This window comes from Ochotona princeps, chromosome 12, assembly GCF_030435755.1.
Source record: "Ochotona princeps isolate mOchPri1 chromosome 12, mOchPri1.hap1, whole genome shotgun sequence".
In the NCBI taxonomy this organism is placed as follows: Eukaryota; Metazoa; Chordata; class Mammalia; order Lagomorpha; family Ochotonidae; genus Ochotona; species Ochotona princeps.
Window position 1 is genome coordinate 6,531,488 of NC_080843.1, and position 22,788 is coordinate 6,554,275.

Consider the following 22,788-nt stretch of genomic DNA (forward strand, 5'->3'; position numbering starts at 1 on the left):
ATCTACAGGAGATGCTAAATTACAGCTTGGTGGAAAGAGGCTCCTGTCTAGGTTGCTGGAATTTCATCCCTGTATATCCTGGATAGAAAATGAACCTCTCTCTGCTTCTGTCATCACCATTTCCATTCTCACTTGTTCACAGATTTGTTCCAACTCCCTCCCTGGGATCTGGCTTTTGTCCTACCTCTCTTGTGCCCTTGTGTGATGACACCCCACTGTCTGTATGACTTCACTCAATCCGGTTCACATCTTGTTTGACCTTTGAAGGACTTCACACAATGAACCTTTCTTACCTGTACTTCGAATTTCTGCTACTATTCCTCGTTCTTCTTCCACTTACAGAATAAAGAGACTGATCATTTCATTGCTGTTTGCTTACTGCCTGCTGCCCCCCTTTAATACCTTCATCTTCATGTTCACCTAAAATGTCTGCAGTGTTCGTAGCAGATGTCCAAATAGCTCACCTTTTGGAAGCAAAATACTTTAGACAAATCAAAAGAAAGAATACTAACATTTACAAGGTAGTTACCATAATAGCATCCTGCAAATTGCATAACATGGCATGCTTTATTTATATCTTAAAACAATTCAATCAGCTATTCTCATTTAGAAAAATTCACTTCAGTAGATCAAACTTCAGAATCCTAAAGTGATTTTCTGAACAGCACATATCCAGAGGTGATAGAATATTTATTTAATCTTTGACTTGCTGAAATTAGATGTCCAAATATATTACCAGTCCTTAAAATGGGCCATACATGCCCTGCCATATGAAGCAGGGCTTCGAGAAGAGCTGGGCAGAGAAAGCACAGTTCTGACAGCTCTGCTTGGCACTTGCTAATCTCAACCTAAGAGGCTACTTTCCTCAAGTCCCCAAATGTGTCTGTTCCTCTCTCCTGAAGGGAACTCGCATCTATGACCTTAGAGAAGATGGGTTTCCACAGGTGCCTGACAGAAGCCTGTGTTTAGGAAGGGATTTCATCAGCACAGACAGCTGAGCTGGAAAACTTAGTTCCAAGTCCATCCAACCATTAGCTGCCTAAGGTTGTGTACATCCAATGAGGCTCCAACCCCAGCCCTTCCCCTTTCACTATGGAAGGCATGGGACAGGATGCCAAAACAGTTGTGGGAAAATAGAACTAAAAGATAACTTCAGTTGTTACAAAATATAACTCAGAATCCATGTGACCTCTCTGAAATGCAGCGGCTCCATGACATTTCTGAAGCCCCGGATACAGGTTTGCTGCTCAGTGCCACTCAAGGTATGAATTACAATGTCAACAAACTGAGGGTCTACTTCTGACCCCAGGAAGTAGTTTGCAGTCCAAGGGTGAAATGAAAGGGCAGCCCCACTCATAGCTGTGCTCTGGCCATCAGCCTCCTGCATGTCAGCTGTACAGTCCACCTGCCAGAGAGCAGAGACGTAGCTAATGCAGGCGGAGGCTGTGGAATCAGCCACACCTGGTTTGGAACTGATTTTACACATGAAATTTGGCTCTGCTATCAACTTTCTCTATACTTCAGTTCCTTGATTCTAATGAACCGCTAATAAAGCCTCCTCTATCACATTATTTTAGAGTAGGCATTAACCCTAAAATGCCACAGCTGTTGGCAAGATTTCGGTGAGTTCAATCCTTTAGCATTTTCACCAAATAGGAGGCGATGACAATGTTTGTAGATGCACACACAGACACATGTGTATGTACATTTCAGATTGAAATCCTGAAATTGATCTCCATCCAGAAAATAACTTTCAATAATGCTTAAAGAAGTAAAACTTTATTAATGCATGATCTCATTTCTTTTTAATATATTGACTTCAGCCGAGTTTTACCTCCTTTAGTGTTTTCTGGAAATTTTTTTCTTTGTTTATTTGTTTGTTTTCCTTTTTCACATCCCAGCACCATGGGTAGCTGGACACTTAGATAATGCCCTTGATAATGATAGGTTTGCCATTTCAACGTTTGGATAATGTGAACTACAGAAAGGTTAAGCAGCTTGCTTCTGACCACCCAGTGATTTTTCTCTGTTTATAAGGCAGAAATCTAGGGGCCTTCACTTTTCCATGTCTTTTTCTCCTTGATCCTTTATAAATCATTGATAAAGTAATTATTTCATTAGTAAAAGGTGTTTCAACCTGGCTTAATTAAACTTTTAGTAATCCTTAACCCAACAAACAATTGATTTCTTTTTTTTTTCAATCATAAAAACATTGTCACATTTCATTCTTGCTTTCTGAATTATTGGCTTTCAGTTCTTGTTTCCACATACTTTATATGCACAAGTCAAGTGTAACCTGAAAGATATTAAAGTGGATTTGCAGTGAAATGGCCCTTATCTAGGAAATGTGTCTTATTGCCTCTTAACTCCTCTTTTGTTTAATGTGCTTATTGATATTTTCCTAGTATCATGCTGGCACTGCATGATGGCACATTTCTGCTGACAGCCCTGAACTTTCCAACTGAATCTCTCTGTATAAGGTGAGAGGGAGTCTTTAATTAACGCCCAGAGTCAGGGAATGAAAACAAAGAACAGGAAGGTTGTAAGATGGATCTGGCTGTCAAAACAAAATGAAATCAAAATCCCAGAGTGCTCTGCTCTGGCAAGCAGAACCCCCTCATCCTGCTGGGCTCATATCCATGCTGGGGCAAGAACCGGGGCCTACTCTAGACCAGAGAGCAAAGAGAATATTTAATTTACAAGGAAGCCATGCAATAATTGAACAGAAATCATCTGCCCAGAGCACCCTGGTATCTCCCTCCAGTCTCTGCCATTAGAGCCATTTTCAAATCCCCAGTGACCCTCCAGTTCCTTGGAAGGGCTTGAAAGCTCCCCAGGTAATTACGGTCTTATGAGAAACAATCAAGCTGGAGAAGAGGTATCCGGAGAGGAACCCCTGAAGTCAGGCCTTGCCATTGTGTCTGATCTGGAGAGTTAGAGGATAAATTCTCCTTACACTTTAGGGAAACCTCTTTGGTAAAATTGCTTGAACATCACCGCCTCAGGCTAAAATTCTTTCTTCTGGAAATGATATATGTCAGAATCAGAATTTGACTTTGAACACAACCCTAGTAAATCCAATATTGTACAAGAGAGAAATGCTTGCACTTGAGTTCAAGGGCGTTTGAAGATTCAGGACTTTTCCATTGTCACTCTGTCTAGCACACTTACTTCTTTCTGATAAACTATTCTTTTAAATACGTGTAAGCATTTATTATCTTATCTCTTCATATTTGTCACACATGAGCCTATATCCTGGAGATACAGACATAACTTGAAGAAGCAAAATCCCTATCTTCCAACTGAAAAGTTGCCATTTTAAACTCTCAAAATCCCTTAAAAGCATACAAAATGCATCCCTATATTTACACAAAAAGAGCATTACTCAGTCTGGTCTCGCTTCTCTGCTCACTTCAGGTTTGCTGCCCTGTCGCACCCTGGATGAAAACTCCTCCAGTGCAGGGGTCTTAGCTTCCTTTGCTCTCACTTGGTATCAAATGCCTAGTCCTGCCCACCATCACTACTCAAACATCAAGGTAAGCCTCTCAGGAAATAGATTTCTCCACGCTTCCTAAATGATCTTTGGGGGACACCCATGGGATCTGCTCTTGGTCATTCTATTTCATACACTTGGATCCTGAGTCAATATTCTTCAGTATTTTGACCAGGAAAACCAAGCAAGTGATCAAGGTGAGACAATGCTGTGAGTCACTGAATGTTTGCCATCCAAATTACTGAGCTAAAAGAAAATTTTTTAAAAATTTGCTAAACATGTAGTGTTGTGACTAAGTGTGATTTTGTAAGATTTCAACCAAATTGAAATATCATCACTTGTAATAATAACACCTGCATGTGATTAGCACTTGCACTTTTCATGTTTTCATTTCATAACAACAAAACAAGAACAACAACAGCCAGACTCCTAAAAATGGACTGCACAGCCATGAGTGGAATACACACCATGCCTTTCTTCAGGGATCTGGTCTGTTTTATTCTTGGGTCTTCTAAGATCTTTTCAGGACAGTTTGGTAACCACTGTGATCCTAGGCAGTAGAGCATAAAGTGTGAGGCTCCAGGCTCTGCAGTTTATTAACTGTTTTTCATCCATTAGACCATTGAAAGTATCATCATCTTGATGGGGTGAATGGTAAGAACTCTGCATAAAGCAGTTATAACAGATATCCTCACCAATGGTGGCTGCTAACTAAGCTAGTGTGAAGTCCCTGGGGAAGCAATCAAGAAAGCAAGGAACACCTGGAACCCCAAGGGCACGCACTAAGGGCTAAGGGCTACTCTTCACCCCACAGGTAGTCTACCATCTGCTTAGCTCTGGAGAAAGATGCAAGAGGAGCAGAGAATAATTGTCAATTTGTCAGCTGGGCTAGTCAGAGCTGTGCTACTACAGTGAAGTATCCAGGACAAGCTACGGATGGAGAAAGGCTAAAGTACAAATGGTATGCTACGGTTCTTTTGGAGCCCCAGTGACAAAGAGTGAAGTGTAGGTGAAAGGCATACCAAATGGCATGGGAAACCCAAATAGTGGGGCATACCTCCAGCCTTTCTAACAAGCCTTTTGTCAGAACGACCTTCCATTGGCATGCCCCTAAGGACCACAGCATCTTCCCCTACTCTCCAGTTCCTAAAGAGTTCCATCATCTCCTGTAACTTACACCTGTGGACCTAGCCACTAATGTGCTGTCCCCTAGGAAATATTCAACATCAAATCCACAAAGTCACTTTTGAACTTAAGGAAGAAGAATTAAACCCTCTTTTATTAAAGACCTTCTGACTGATTAAGTCAGGCCTACCCAGTATAATCTTCCTCCTAATTAGCTAGAAGCCAATTAGCTGGGGACATTAACTGCATCTGTAGAATGTCTTCGCAACAGCACTAAACCAGCCTTTGAACAGCTGAGAAGAGACACACGTGCTACAAAACAGTCGCTACCTCTAGCACTCAGAAGAGAGAATATCACAGTCCTCACTGAGCAGGATGCATGCAAGAGGAAATCCGGGCTGACACTGACTGAAAGATAGCCTAGTCCAGGTCATACACCGAGACCCCATCCCATGAAGCTGTGCTGAGGACTAGTGATAGAACATCCACAGCAGATCGGCAGTATGCACAGCCATTGGACTCACCGTTTAGCAAACGAGGAAAGTCTAGCTCAGGAAGGAGCAACAACAACAACAACAAAAAGGAACATGGCAGAGTTTGGCCAGTGCAACTAAAATGAAAATCTGGCTTTCTTCAATCAGTACCTTTGTACCTCCCTGGTTACTACTCCACAGCTTATGTTCCTGCTGAAGGCAGAGAGGAATACAGGTGCACAGGCTAAAGGAAACCAATCAGCAACAGCTGCATGAAGACAGACTGGAGGTAAGAAAATTCCCAGCTGAGGAAGATAAACCAGAAATCCCTGGCCCTGAGACTGCGCAGGAAGATGCTCCATGTTTGAAGCCTCTGGCAGTCACACCAGTTCCACACACCCCGCATCTCTCCCATAATATTAACTCTCTTCTTCATGAACTCCTGGAAAACCATGTTGGATGTAAACCTGCTTACAGTGTTATGTCATTTTATAAATACTTTATTTTTAAACTTATTTCATTAATATAAGAGGAACAAACTTCGTGTATTTCACCACATGGGTTTGGGAGCAGAGTGAAACTCACCTCCCATGCCCTCCCTCTTGTCTGCATTCCCCACCCACCCTCCTCCTTTCTTTTTCTTTTTTTTGAGGGGGGAGTGGTTTATAATGGCTCACTTGAATTCACTTCTCAATCACAGGCTTAAACCCTATTAAGTAAATAATTCAGTAACTAGATAGTAGGAACAAATCTTCCTCAAGAGTATAGACACAGTGTGTAAGCAATATTCTTAAAATATCAATCTATCTCTTTCCTGTAGATTACATTTTTATATTCTATCATTTGCCACAGATGAGGGAAAACATATTTGTCTTTTAGGGACTGGCTTATTTTTGTGACCAAGTAGTATTCCTTAGTGTACATATACTAGTGTCTTCATGTTGTCATCTGTTGACACACAACTAGGTCAATTTCATATCTTAGCTATTGGGAATTAAGCTACAGTTAACATGGATGTACAGATAACTCCCATTTATCGAATGCATTTAACTGAATAAATTCCAGGGATAATCAATAATTCAATTTGGAAATGCTTCATTACTTTCAGTTTTCTTGAAAAACTTCCAATGATTCAAGGCAAAATTCTCCTTGAGTGAGTTGGAGTGACATATGGGCAGTTAAAAATGAGTAACAAATACAGTTTCTACACTTACTACTCTTATGAAGTCAGCAATAATGGACATAAGCACAAGAGAAATTAAGCAAGAAGTCAGCACAAATTAATTTTCTTCCTCTAACATTGTTCTTTTAAGACTCCTATTTGAATGTAACTCTGAAGATAGTAAGTTAGTAAGCCCTCACTGGCTGCTTCTCATGCTGAACCCAAGAAACTGGAATGAAGATGGAATCACTGGGACCTGAACTTGCACTCAGATATGACTCACAGGCATGCCAGGCAGTGGTATAACCCAATCCACCACAACAAGGGTGACAGTTTCACAAATTTCAGATTTGATATTTTCTTGCTTTTTGAGTTCCTTGAGATATTGTGGTCACGCTGTTTGTTCCTATTCTTTGCTTTTCTCTTTTGATCCGGGTAGTATTGACTGTCATAAACTTCCTGCTGAACTATTGTTTTTGCTATATCCCATAGGTTGTTTCCATTTTTGTTAATTTCATTAATTTAGTTAATTTCCTCCTTGATTTCTTTTGGCCCATTAATTGTTTAGATGTTTAATGTTCATATATTTGTGTAGTTTCCGGTGTCTTTCTTGTTATTGATTTTGAACACCTCATTAGGAAAGACACCCAATATGACTTCTGTTCTTTCAAATGTATTGATACGTTTTGTGACCTACTAAGCAGCCTATCTTTATATATGTTCCACATGCTATTGAAAAGAAGAATAGGTATTCTGAGGTTGGTAATATAAAGTTTTGCTGATGAAATTTAGGACCTATTGATGCAACACACAATTTTTAAGTCATTTTTTCGTATTGAAAGGAAGATTTACATAGAGAAGGAGAGACAGAAAGAAAGATCTTCCATTCACCGGTTCATCCCCAAATGGCCAGACCTGAGCTGATCTGAAGCCAAGAGCCAGGCACTTCTACCAGGTCTCCTGTGTGGCTGCAGGGGCCCAAGGCTTTCAGCCATCCTCAACTACTTTCCCAGGCCATAAGCAGGGAGCTGAATGGGAAGAGGAGCAGCAGAAACACAAATGAGCACCCATATTTGATGCTGCAGGTGAAAGATTAGCCTGTGGAGTCATTGTGGCAGTCCCCCAAGATACAATTTAACTCTGCTGTGTCTTTGTTGACTCTTTCTAGATGATCTGCCCATTTCTGAAAATGGGGTTCTAAAGCCCTCTATTTTTATTGTTTTAGAGTTGATCTCTACCTTTAGGTCTATGAATATTTGCTTCATGAATATGGATATGCCAATATTGGGTACATATACAAATATTTCCTACCACAATATTATCATTGTATAATGACACTTGCCTTTAAGACCTATTTTCACTGATCTAAGAATAGCTACTCCTACTTTCTGTCTGATCCAATTTGCATGGAATATGTTCCCTTTCACTTCCAGCTATGTGTGTTCTTAGAGGTGAAATGAGATCTGATTAGCAACATATAGTAGGCTCTTTTATAATCCTTTTGGTTACTCTGTGCCTTTTTAATTGAAGAATTTCTTCTTGACATTGAAGAAAATTATTAATAGGTAAAGCCTTCCTACATCAATTTTAATGCTTGGCCTGTCTCAATGAACACCAAAATACTAGTCACATCCAGATCTTTCAGCCTACCAAGATCAGTACATCCTGGAACCAGAGCCAAAGACCATCCTTTCATGGTCTGTCCTAAATTAAAATGGGCTCACTTCTTAATGCCACACTACCCATCACTGATAATGTTAGATGAGGTATGATGTGGCTGACCTGGCCGACATGTGCTGCCACCCCAGACACATAAGTAGAAAACTAGATCAAAAGTAGAGTAGAACTCAACCCAGAATGCCCATGTGGGACAGCATCATCTCAAGAAGTGGTTTAACCGCACCACAATAACACTCCTTATTCATGATTATTTTTACAGAATCCTATTTTCCATAGTAACTATACCATTTTATTCTCTCACCACAATATGCAAGAATTTTACTTTCTTCATACAACTATCTAAAAATAATAGTAATCATAGCAATTATGAAGTGATATGATGGTTTTAATGTGCATTTCCATGATTAGATATGTTGAATATTTTTGCATTTACCTTTTGCAAAATGTATATATATGCAAATATATATATTACCTTTTGCAAATATATATGTTGAGAAGGTCTATGAATATATTTTCCCAATTTTTAATCAAGATATTTGTTTTCTTGTTATTTAGTCATTTGTGTTCTTCATACGTATTATTGTCAGACATGTGTTTTCACATATTTTCTCCCATTTCATAGATTATCTTGAAGACCAATATTATCTTAGTCTGTAGTGTTATAGCAAAAATATTAAAGAGTGAAATTTATGAATAGCAACAATTAACTTCTGACATTTTCTGAAGCCTGGTAAACCTGCAGTCAAGGAGCTAGAAGATCCAATGTCCAAAGGGTACTTCTTGTTGTTTCCAGGACATTACCTGGCTGCTGCCCCTTGCTCACCATCACAGAGCCAAAGTGCTCAGCTCTTCACCTAGGAAGGTTAGGTATGGGCTCTGCACGTATGACAAAGAATTCATTATTCTGAGATAATTTTCCCTTGTTCCTACTTTTTTGAGACCTTTTGTCATGAAGGAATGTTGAATTTTGTCAAATTTTTTTTGTGCATCCACTGAGATGACAATGTGGTGTTTATCCATAATTTTTTAATTAAAAATGACACATTTCAAAAATACTTATAAATTCCTCGGAACAAATACATTAAGAAAGAAATACTAGGATCTATACCAATTATCTAACTTAGATATTAAGATTAACAGATATATTTTAAAGACAGGTGTCTGCTTTATAATAATTGGAGGAAATTAGATATCATGAAATCAAGAACAAACCAAAGTTAAAAGCATAGGTGAACATGTTGAACAATGTACAAAGTAGCATTCTTTTGTGCCCTACAAAGATGGAATTTTATGAGAATAATCCAAAATAATCCAGAGTATGAAAAATTCAATGTTTTCACAGAGGCAAGCACATTCATTTTCTAACAGTCCAGTTAGAAAAGAAGGGCCTGGCATTGTCTGAGTGGCTGGCAGCAGAATAGTAGAGTTACAGCAGATTAAGGAGTTCAATTTTCTTTTAGTCAAATCAATATAATCCTGGCATATTTTTGCAGTCTATGTCCTTAGAGGATATTAACAATCTAACAAATTTCTAAGTAACAAAAATGACTTTGTTTTTCAATCTAGTGTATTGTCCCATTCATCAAAAATATACATGTACGCCAGCCTTTCTGTTCAAAGAGAATTCACATGGAAGACATACAGTAATGTGGTTGCTGAAAAAAAGCCAACCTGAACCAAAAAATTAACTCTCATGTTTCTTTGCCACAATTGCTTACATATTTCTCATCTTTCAAAAATATATATCCTGTCATATCATGTAAAACACAAAGAAAAAATAGTCCCCACAGGAATTTCTCAGGGTACACAAATTCTTTCACTGCATTAAGTTTCTGTTTGGGATTGGGGAATGAGCCAACCACACAGTAAGTGCTTTGCATATGTTGTCTCATTCAATCTCAACAAAACTACGAGAAAATCATCATCATCATCACCATCCATCCTATTCTATAAATCAAAATGTTGAGTTATTCAACCAACTTCAAAGAGCTAATATAAAGCAGAAGAGTGACCTAACTATATCCTTTGACTCGGCCTCCACACAATCCAAGCCCTGGCATGGAGATCCCATGAGTATTTCATCTGTCTTACTTAAGTACTTAACTTTCTTTCTATTTTGGATTATAAAGCCTTACATGTACATTGTAATGGTTAATTTTCTTTAAATCAGCATAACTGGGTTGTAATCCCTTAGTCTTGATTAAACTTTATTTCTGTGTCTGTGAGATGTAAGGACTTGAACTGATGAACTCAGTAGAGTAAGTGGCCCTTCTCACAGTGTGCAGGTATTATCCAGTTAGCTGAGGACCCAAATTGAACCAAAGGTAGGTGGGGGGTAAATGCACATTCTCCAACTCTGAAGCTGGGGCTTAGAGCATCAGCTACCATGGTTGACAGATCTTCAAGCATTTAGGAAAGGAAGGAGCAGAACTTCCTCCATATGCCAAGGGTTATATTTGTTACAGTTTTAAATGGAATAGTTAGGGAGGGTTACAATAAGAAGATAACTTTTAGGAGAAGCCTAAGGGTTTGACTGCAACAAATCAATGGCAGGATGATGTGCAACCCATGAGGTGAGGCAGACAAAGCATCATTGCTTAACCAAGCTGACACTAGACATGGAGTCAGAGGAGTAGGGTCCTCTGTGTTTTTCTAAGATTTTGTCAACTCTTTGGCTTTTACTGGGAAAATACAAAAAAAAAAATCAGAAGGTTTTGAGGAGAGGATTGTCACTTATCCCTCTTCCTATTTTATGAGAATATAGCAAGAAATTGAGTGTGTGTAACCTGCAAGAGAAGGGAACCTCACCAGAACCTAACCTTGTCGGCATCCTGATCTCAGATTTCTACAATAAATTTCTGCTGTTGGCAAAGCACTTAGCCTATTAATTTCTTGCTGCATCCCACAATGACAAAAATTGTGGGGTACAAAACAAAGGCTGTACCTAGGGACCCCACATAGTCTTTGTCCTGAGCATCTGGAAGCAAGGAGTTGCTAGAAAGTGAGATGGGAAAAACTGAAGAAACAGCAGTGCAGAGCTAGAGGAAGGATAGTTCAAATTCAATTTATAAACTAAACCAAGGATCCTCATTGGATAACTGGGAATGTAAAGGATGCAACTAATTAAGCAAGCTGGAAATGACAATCATATTAGCATTGGACAGGAAAATCAGGCAGCCCCCACCATATGGAATAGGTTACATGCATGAGGCTGTATGAGATCACCACAAGAGTCTACACAGTGATTGAATATTGAGAATTTCCCAAATTAGGACTAAAAAAAGGTGGAGAAGCATCAACAAGAGAAGATGAGAAGGAGAGGCCAGTCCTGGAGAAGAAAACCCAAGATAGTGTGTGTTCCTGGAAGCCAAGTGAAGAATGAATTCCAGGCAGGAGCAAGTGAATTGTGTCAGCTACTGCTAGGAGCACTAATCAAACATAAACTGAAAACTGACAGTAAATTTAGCACGAATGTGGTCATCATGGGGCCTAACAAGAGGAATTTCAGTGGAGTCAGAAGGAACATAAATACTTAATGGCCATTCCAGGGAAGTGTCCCAGTTTAGTCAGGGCCTTGGATTTCCTCTCAATTATCTGTACCCTAAAAATAGGTCACTGAGCAAAAGATCAATCTAATTGCACATTCTTGTTATCTTGGCTTTAATTATTATGCCTATTTCAAAATTTGATGTTTGTTTTTGTGTCCATGTATGAGTGCATGTGCTGTGTGCATGTGCTTTAATTTCCAAACCAGGGCTGCTTTGATCCTAGGAAACAGAATACTTAACATTCCTTCCAGATGAGTAGTGTTGCTAAGCCCCCTATTTGCTTTTCCCTTCCCCTGCTAGCTCAAATTCTGTGGAGGCCAATTAAACTGCCTGCGCCAGCATCAAACACAACATACACTATCTCGACATGCAGGTGATTATCAACATCCAACTATATTTCAGAATAAGTACCGAGCTGTGCATGGAGTGCTTTCACTTTCCACAAACTGTCTTTTGAGTAGAAACACATTGTAATGTGCAATGAACTGGCATCCTCAGGAGTATTGCTGCAAACTACAGGAAGACACCTGCACTGCGCTTTCCTCCATAATTAGTGAGGTCAAATCACTCCTCTTGCATGTGTGTTTCACTTCTTGTTCCTTTTCTGGGGCTTGAGGATTAAGTTTGATGTATGACTCATTCACCAAAATCATTACAAGGAAAGTAGATAAAACATTTTAGCAATGTCTAAAAACAGGAGACTAATTTCTGCTAGGGGGAAAGATGAGGCCAGAAAGTTCTGAGTACGAAAATTTAGATGTTTTTGTGCCTCCCAGGAATGCTTGTCTCAACTTTCTCTGAATAAACATATTGGAAAATTTCATTTTCATTGAAAAATTGCCTTTATTTAAAATGGTGGAAATGGCTAGTGTGTTAAACAGGGAAATAATATTTTTCCCAAGTTACATCTGAATCTGCTTTACTTTTATTCTTTGTTATTTAGAAAAAAACATTTATGTTAACATTATTTATATATGTGAAAAATCAGCATGAAGGAATTCTGAAAGCGCTTAAGTAACTTCCCTAGAGGCACTAACAAACGGAGGTGATGATGCTTATTTTCTCTGCCAGATCATATATTTGTTGTTTAATCATATAATGGTGTGCTGGTGGCCATAAAGAAAGCCCAGTAGTCTCTAATCTCCTATTTTCCGCAAGTGAAAATTAGATAATCTGGTAAACTAAGGAGAGAAGGTGCGCTGATGGTAGGTGAGTAGTGATAACATGTGCTTGGAAGAGGGTTCCAGCAACCTCAAACATTCCCTCCACTTCTAGGGAACATAGTGTTTCTGGAAGAAAATCCACTCACTTGTTGATTGCTTTCTCCGCTTCTGTGCGTCAACCATTGCTATAAGCTAGGCACTGTGTCCATGGAGACAATTACACAGCAGACACAATACTAGGTTGTTGTCATTATAGGGCAATGAAGCGATGCAATTTCTCCCCTTATTGTTTTCATGCAATCAGTATTAATACTGAAAATATGAATGATTACAATGCATGCAATAGCCCAACTTTGCTACTTCTTATCCCAAATGTCACTTCTTTCTCAAGTTCAGATTGTTGTCCATTATTTATTCTTCATTGTCTGTTATTTTTTACATGATTACATACTATTATTTTTAAAAGGGTGTGTCAATTTACTAAGTCAGCATCATCCCTACGGGAGAGAAGCATTCTTAAGAACAAAGAAATTCCTGGATTTGGTCTGCACTCCATACTGTGTGCAAAGTATAACATAATGCATAAACTTTTTGTTCACCAGGTGTTCTTAAAAAAACTCGGTAGGGAGCCAGTGTTGTGGCATGGTGAATAAAGCTGCTGCCTGTGATGAAGGACTCTCATATGGATGCCAGTTTAATTCCTGGAGGCTCCACTTGTGATCCAGCTCGCTGCTATTGGCCTGCGAGAGCAGCAGATGGCCCAAGTGCTTTCCCATGCCACCACGTGGGAGAACTGGAGGAAGCTGCAACTATTTGAGGAAGGAGCCAATGCATGGGAAATCTCTCTCCCACTCTATTTTTCTAAGTACTCCCATCTGTAACTTGGCCTTTCAAATTCATACATACATACACATTTTTTAAAAATCACCAATATTAAATATGATGGGTTTATAAACATCATCCTTTGATAAAAAAGTGTTTAGTATTTCCAACAATATAGTTCGCACTCTTCTTTTATCCTAGAAAATATGCATTATCATGTATGGAATTTCTATTTCCTGTGCTGCAACCAAACACCCAACGTCTTCCTGAATGCACATGCCTGCAATGATTCCTAGGTCACAAGGACAGAGTCATTTAATTGCCTGAGATAGGAAAATATGGAGTAGAAGTACCTTTATATGAACTGTTCAGAATGATACAGCATGATGCCATTGAGTCAAGTCATGTTAGCCCTGCCCATGCATCCTTAGCTCTTCCTCTCCCTTCAAGACTGGCTAGGCTCTGAGCTACTTATCAGCACCCCTCATCCTTGCCTTTACACTGCAACCATCCTCCACTTATTTCTCACCTGCTGCCTTGCTGTATTCTGAACCATACAATGCCAAATTGCCTTCCTTCCCAATTATTCTCATCAATCATTCCAACCTCAAAATTCTTAGATTCTAATATGGAAATTCTCATCACTAAAAAAAATAGGTATTCAGGACTAGATATCTGTAAATCTGATCCCTACTAATAAAAAAATGGATTTTCTTGCCATTAAAGGGTCTAAATGTGTATATTAGAAACTGAATTGATTCTATGTCACTTTGAAAATAGTCATTCCTTCTTATCTCTTATTCAGAGTATTATGTTTTATTATTATACCATCAATATAGCGTCTACCAGGTAGTATGCATCTGTTAGCATGACAGACACCCCAGAGTGGAAACATTGCAGACATTACCCTTCAACTTGATGATACCACACTGTCCTGGTGTCCTTCGTCGCATTGGTTTCTCTGTTTTAATCATTAGAATGTTCAGTGGTTCAAGGATTTTTTTTTCTAGGCCCTTTCTTCTACTAATCTCTTGCCCCAGATGATTTCCACTCAGACAGATGTCTCTAAATACAACAGAGCGCCAACACATAGTTCTACAACATGCTAAATCCAGACTCCGAACTACAGGTGCCTAGACAGTTCCTCCATGTAGAGATCCAATAGGCATCTCAAAATAACCATGCCAAACTGCCCTGCCAGTATTTGCCCTATGTCCCAAGTGATCACAATTACCACATTGCTCAAACCAAAGTCCCCTTTAAACCCTATGTTTTCCTCACTTGCTGTATTTAACCAGGAATATGTTCTACTTCAAATGGTATCTTAAATTTGTCAACCTAATCCAACGTACATCTAACCATTATACTTTACCAGGCCACCATCTTGCTTGTTTTTTTTAAAGATTTATTTATTGATATTACAAAGTCAGATATACAAAGAGGAGAAGAGACAGACAGGAAGATCTTCCGTCCGATGATTCACTCCCCAAGTGACCGCAACGGCTGGTGCTGCGCCGATCCGAAGCCGGGGACCTGGAACCTCTTCCAGGTCTCCCACGCGGGTGCAGGGTCCCAAAGCCTTGGGCCGTCCTCGACTGCTTTCCCAGGCCACAAGCAGGGAGCTGGATAGGAAGTGGAGCTGCCAGGATTAGACCCATAGCCCATATGGGATCCCGGGGCACGTTCAAGGCGAGGACTTAAGCCGTTAGGCCACGCCGCCGGGCCCAATCTTGCTTGTTTTATTCTGAAGTCCAATAAGCTAGATTCCTGTCTGCATTACTGATATCCATATTCAATTCTCCACCATGATAGCTAGATGGTGGCAGAATATTTAAGACAGAAACCATTCCATTCCCATGACTATTGTCCTCCAGTTGTCCTTCATTGTCTGTAAACATTTGTGGTAGAAACTTCACTGTGCTTTAAAGCACCAAAAAGTCCCAGCTGTGCCTCCATCCTTCGCCATATTTGCTGCCATTCTCGCACTCCTAAATGCATTGTTCCAACTCACTGGCCTCACTCCAGCTCCTTGAGTTTGTCAAGGTCAACTCCACAGTTAAGTTGGCAGTGTGTTGAGAGTGAACAATTCGGCTTCATCATAGCAAAATGACACAGAAGTGAAAGCACACACTTAATTCTGAGTTTGAACTCCACTTCCTTATCTTGTTTATAGTTGTTTTTCTTTTTTATCTTACGTGTGCACAATAAGTAGTTGTTTCTCTGTTTTCCTCTGACACAAACTGGGTCTTCTTTTTCTTCATTCCTCATTGGCATGTCAACAGTTTCCAGGATAAATAAATATGTGGATCTGTGTATAATTCCTAAGCATCTATCCATAAATACCTTTTCCTGTCATTAAGGGAAAGCTAAGCTTTTTCTGTTCTCCTTTACCCAATACTCTCTTTTTTAGTGAGATGATATGGAGGTAAAGACTGGTAGACCTGGATTATCCTTGTCTGCTCTCTTCACAGTCTTAAAAATTATTGCTCTTAAAGCTTTAAATCCTCAATGACAGAATAAAGGATTCAAGGTGGATAGTTGATTTGTCAGCTTTGTAGATGACAGGGGGATGGGGCTTGAAAAATGAATAATTATAATGCTGCTCTAATTGAATGGCCCCATGCTCCTGGAACTCTTCCAACCAGCAAACCATCTGTCCTTGCCTGTGGGGGCCCCAGAGGTAACTCTATGGACTTACAGGCTCTGCAAGGCCCAGTTTAAAAACCACTGGACTCAAAAGTCCCTAAGGCCCTTGGTCAATCTAACATTTCATGATTCCAACTCTGAAATAAACAACAGATGTCGCCAACTAAAGCAGAATAAAATTTATTCATGTACTCCTTTAAAAATTAAATGGAATACTTTTCTCCCCCTGAAAATCTAAGCAAAAGTCATTGGTTGGAATTCTTACAGAGTACACAAAGAACCTTTTAAATGCTAAAAGAACATTCATAAAAGAGTTTGTCACAAAGTGTTATAAGGTTTTGCAAAATTGAGCTTATGTAGGTTTTTGCTGACTTGAAGTGTTATTGATTAGAAAATACCTTCTACCCTCCGGGCCAAGCCTGCCTCAGAAGGTTTCAGATCCAGGAACTGAAGTCAGCTCACCTGTGTACTGGGAAGGTCAACCCACCATAGAAACCCATTAAAAAATATGCACACATTTGCTCAGCTTGGAAGTTCAGAGTGGCAGATCCAATCTCGCCCAGAGCCACACTGCAGCCTCCAGGAGACTGATGTAATGCTCCTGTGAGTCTGTGGTTTAAATGGAATTGATTACTTTAAAATATTAGATATGGCATTGCTTGTTTTTTTCACATTGCATTCAGCACTCTCATACATGGAACAGGAAACTCAACAAATACAAATAGTTGCACATACTGTCTCCTCTCATCCATATGTATTTGCACACAACAGCACATGAGGACACACATACAAAGAGGATGTAACCATATTAATGGCTTACATGTGTAAAAATTTACATTCATTAAGTACCTTAATATATTGAAGTTCACTAAATACTCTTAACTCTGTAACTTAACTATTTTAAAAAGAGCTGCAAAAACCAGGGAGAGATTTACAAAATGATTTACATACATCCATTTAATTGTCCCCACATTGCAAATTAAAAAATATGAAGACTCCTTAATTTCAAGTGGTTTATGCCATCTCAATTCTGAAGGGCACATTTGTGAATGAAATCAAGCTCTAGTCACCATTGCTCTACATCATATCTTTATTTAATAGCAAAATAATTCACTGATTTTTGCATAGAAATCTGTCCTGTAACAGCAGTGTTGAACAGTGTATGGGCTACTTTCCTGATGTAAAGGCTTGAGTTTCACAGCTTCATTCATGTTCTTTAGCAAAGATCCCTCTTGTATAAGACAATACCATTTAAGAAACATTGGATGAACTCAAAGCTGTGAATTAGGTCACCTAATGTTTGAATGTGATTGTGAACTCATTCATTCCTGTACTCATCAACGCTAAGATGCTTCTGCCACAGGGAATAATATTGAGGCTATGGTGTGTGTCCTCTTCCAGACAGCCCACCATCTCAATAGAATGGTAAGCTCAGTATCTGTCTTTTCTTCCATTTCCTCCACTGCCATTTTTTCCTGTCTTCAGTGTGATAAGTTCTATGAACTTCTTCCTCAACAGCAGGCACAAATAACACCAGAGTCTTGTAGGAACAAGAGGAATGTGAGGACTGCCTTCAGGGGCTTAGAAATGTTATTCTTCCTGGCCTCATCAACAGGACATCAGAGAAGAAATTTCATTCACACAGCACTTAAGCGTGTTGTTCCAAGTCTCCAGGGTCGGCCACAGCCTAGCGGTTGTGAAAACGATGCTGGATGAAGTTGTTCGATCAGGCAGGAATGAGAATCATCCAAGATAAACTAGCAGTCCTGTAACTAAATGGTACAGAGCTTCTAAGGGAGAAAAAAGACAAACAGTTTCCTTGATTACAAATATTTCACTTTTGCAGAAAACCTATTCTCTGTTCCAGAAACATGTTACTGGAGGAGAAGCATCTGCCACTGGTTCAATTCTAATGAAGAAAGAGTTCAGTACAGTGGCGATGGCTTTTCTCAGTGGCTCCATTCATCTTGGAGAAGCCATTCTGACGACTGAATGTGGCAGCATGCCTCTCTCAGGCTGCTGGTATTGGTTGGTTAGGACGGGGATTTTTTTTCTGAGAAAAAAAAAAAATGGAAGGAAGGGAATCCAGTGATTCGGTCCCAACAGCTGGCTACTGGCTTCACCACACACCGTGGAGCTTTTGGCATGCTTGATGATTATTCTGGTCTCAACAGCTGGCTACTGGCTTCACAACACACCGTGGAGCTTTTGGCATGCATGATGATTATTCTGGTCTCAACAGCCGGCTACTGGCTTCACAACACACCGTGGAGCTTTTGGCATGCATGATGATTATTCTGGTCTCAACAGCTGGCTACTGGCTTCACCACACACCGTGGAGCTTTTGGCATGCATGATGATTATTCTGGTCTCACTTTATCTATAAAATGGAATTCGCAGGAATCACCCAGCAGTTCTTACTGTAACATTAAATGTATAGTGGGTATACACACCTGAACATTCCTGGAAGAATATGATATCATCACTCTTCTTCCCAAGGACATTTCCTTCTTCTGAGTTAATTTTGGTAAAAGAGATAAATCAAGAGAGTAATGATTTTTAAGGCAAATTTGAATTCTATGTAGCTGAAAAGATTCATGAAAGCAGAGGCTTAAATATAAACTTACTTTGATGCAAAATGATTGGAAATCTATGCATCTGGGGAGTCTTAAAAGTTCATGGAAAATGCATACTAATGAAAAGTTATGCTTGGATTTCAAATTTCTCATCAAATAAGTATAGCTGTTAATTTAATTAAGTGCTTATCATTATTACATTAATTACTCATTCGTAATGACATGGGTACTAACTAAACAATCCTTATAGATGAATTTCATACTTTGTGAATATGCCAATTATGTGCTAGTTCCCTCTTTAGAAAATCTAATGCTTGTAGATCTCAACCTGGGGTATTAATGTATCTTCCCAATTCCTGGCCATCACGTCAACAGATAAAAGCAAAGTACTTCTAGTAGAAAACAAATGCAGTGACCAAAAAGTGCGAAGACAGAGAACAGGAGAAGAGGAGACACTGGGAGCAAAGATTAAAGGTGCCATGAAAATAACAAAAGCACCTTGAGAATGAAAATTATGAGTCATCTTTCTCCATTTGCCTGGAAACTAGCACACTCAATCATGGTTATGGTGAACATATTTTCTGTACCCCAAACTGTTGGAACAAAGAGCCTGAATTAAAATCCTGTGTCACCAGTAGGAGTGAAATATGGAATTGGTGATATAATTTAAGTGCTAAAATATGAGTATCCAGAACACATCAATAGATTTGAGTCAACAGGAAAACAGATTTTTAAATGACACAGTCCAGAAAATTCAAAGATGTATGTTCACTAAAGCTACACTCTCAGCGTAAAATTGGTATTTCATATCAATGCCATATTGGATAGGACTGACTAAAATTGGTTGAACACTCAACCTCTTCAGCAATCAGTTTGCTTGACTGTAAGTTAAAGAGGTATTAGATAATCTCAAAGGCCCTTTACTGCACTATCACTCCATAATTCTTTATTTCCTATAAGGGGACTATTTCAAAGGGGTGTGTGTGTGTGTGTGTGTGTGTGTGTGTGTGTGTTCGTTTTCATACACATAGTCACTTACATATTCACTCCCAAGCTTCCCATTTGACAATATGGCTCTGAAGATGCCAAGTGCACACTGGATTTCCATTCCCACACTTGTTCTTTTGATCAGAAACATACCTACAACTGTTTTTCCAATGAAATACTGTCCTAGCTAAATAAGTGACAAAAACCAGAATGTACACTTCCCCAGACCTCAGGACTCCTTGGTCAACACAATGGTCAGAGTGGTATGTGTTTTCAAGGCCACGAGGAAGCAACAGCAGCCGGAATTTCTCAGTTCCCACATGTTTAACCAACATCAGGGTTGTTTTAACATCCTCTCCCGATTTCCTGGGATGGGGAACCATAACACCCATATTCTCAAACTAGTAAATTAATACCCAACAGGCAAGATACACGTTTTCGAGCTCCCTTCTTCTCTAAGACTCACTTTCTCTAAAAAATTAGTATAATAAAGGCATCTACTTCATCAGAGGGTTGTGAAGAACAAATAACAAATAGTAACACAATCTCTAATACAAGCTTATAGTCCTTGAAAGACATAAATCAAGACCATGCTGCTGAGAGCAACCTCTGCCTTCTAGAACTATTGATATTTATCCACTCATTCTCAGACCATCTGGCTTCACATCAAATACCACATCACCAGTGACTTATGCAGAAATGATGAAAACAGAGAGAGGCAGAGTTGAGTCTCTGTGAGTGGAATCTCATGTGACAGAGTTGGATCTGTAGATATTATAGTATCGTTATCATCAGTAGACAACGCTTTTGAAAAATCAACCTATGACTCCCTCTTCTTCTGAAATAATTCAAGATGGACTCATACATTTATTGGCCAGGGTAGTTATTTTCTTTTATTTATGATAGCAAAAACCAAAACCACATGTTGGAATATAACAACTTTTACATCCATTGTGCTAAATATGGCGCTTCATTATTTGGTCAAATATCAACCTACATGTTGCTGTGAGGATAATTCTTAGAGGTGACAGGCACTTACATCAGTAGATTTTGACCAATGCAGATTACCCTACACTTTGTACATGCCAGCCAACCAGTTCAATGCCTCAGAGCAAAGACTGGTTTCAAAAAGAAGAAATAACCCTGCCTCAACATGCCACACAGACACCCTGTGGATTTCCAACTCAAGACTGCAATATCAACATCAACTATTCCCTATATTACAAAGCCTACCATAACAGGAAATTATGGAAAAATATCAAATGGCTCAGGAAATCAGTTATGTACAACTCCTTTTTGTGTCTGTGCAATGCCCCATTCTGCTTTTGAATACTACACTGTCCTATCCATTAAAGAACCTAACCATACCAGCCTTGCCTAACACATACTGACTATACTTATGTCCTGACGGTCGTGTGCCTTCCTTTGCAGTGTGATCTCTGCACCTGCCCATGCCATTGCCTTGATCAACAGGACAGCAGAAAGCTTGGTATAAACAAAGACTTCACTGCCTTGATTTCTTCTCCCTTTGCTCCTCCGCCTTCACCTTAACGTCATGCTTGAACTACCCTGCTGAAGATAATTCATGCCTAGACATACATATGTCTCATTCATCATAAACAACATAGGTTCAAACATGAAAATGGGACAGAGGGTGTCAACAAAGCCATTCAGACACCAGCAAGGACACGCTTGAGATTTAAAGAAAATGTCTATAGCAGATTTCTACTGAGATCTGGGATCACTGGTTTTGTAACGTTATTGTGGCCCAGAAGGTTGGGTACAGTTAAGACCAGTTATCACTTGATAAACTCAGTGCTCCTTTTGCTTCTTTTTTCAAAAAAAAAAAAAAAAAACTACCCATCTTAAGTTATATTCCATCAATGTCCTGCATCATATTAAGTGGTTCATTTTTAGTTCATAAGCATTTATATGAGTCAATGCTTATATAAAGTTATTTGATTATTTATTGGATCACAAACCTCTAAGAGTGGGTAAGATTATTCCATGTTTAGTTGCTTTATTATGAAATTCAGTAGCATAAGAGAACAGAATGAGCTTATTTCCCACATGCAGCATATTTGGGTTTTTTGTTTGTTTGTTTTTTATTCATTGATTACATTGTATTATGTGATACAGTTTCATAGGTACTGGGATTCTCCCCACCCCTCCCTGCTCCCTCCCCCCATGGTGGATTATTCCACCTTGTTGCATAACCACAGTACAAGTTCAGTTGAGATTCCCTCTTTGCAAGCATAAACTAAACATAGAGTCCAACATCTTATTGTCCAGTCAAGTTCCTCGGCTGCTTGGGGAGACCCTGCCTGGTCTGAGGGCAGAACCAGCAGAGTATCATCCCGATCAATTAAAAGCTCCAACATACCCTCAGCAACAATTAACTTTGTTGTGAAAAACAAATGTTGAAAACAAATGTGATTTCTTAACCACATTCTGTGGTCACCTCATTGACACTTCAATTTTAGCTTATACACAACATATAACATAACAAACATAAAATAACATGTTTTACATAACATCATATCATCTTAAATTAAGGCAAACATGTGGTATCTAACCTTTTGGGATTGGCTCATTTCCCTTAGCATTATCGTTTCCAGTTTGGCCCATTTGACCACAAAAAACTGCATTTTGTTTTTTTAATAGCTGAGTAGTATTCCATGGAGTAGATGAACCATAGCTTTCTTATCCATTCCTCTGTTGATGGGCATTTTGGTTGCTTCCATGTTTTTGCAATTACTGATTGCATGCAGCATATTTGTAAAAGACTGACTACACAACACTAAAGATCCCACTCCCAGGTGAGAGGAGGGACTCAGTCAAGTCTTCCTGCACAGGCATCAGATTTGAGCTGATGTCAGGGAGACCAACCTGGAGGAAGAAGTATTCCAAGAGGGGAATAGGGGAAGTACTACATGATGGTAAGACCAAGATGCAAACTGCAACTACACATCTGGAAAGGTTGATACTACTAAAGAGAAATAAATGTGATTTAAAAGAAAAACAGTTTCAAGGAGTACCAATACCAGTAAGAGCATGCCCAAGCCCCCAGAGGGATCCAAGCTAGAGGACACTTAGCTTGAACTGACTCAGGA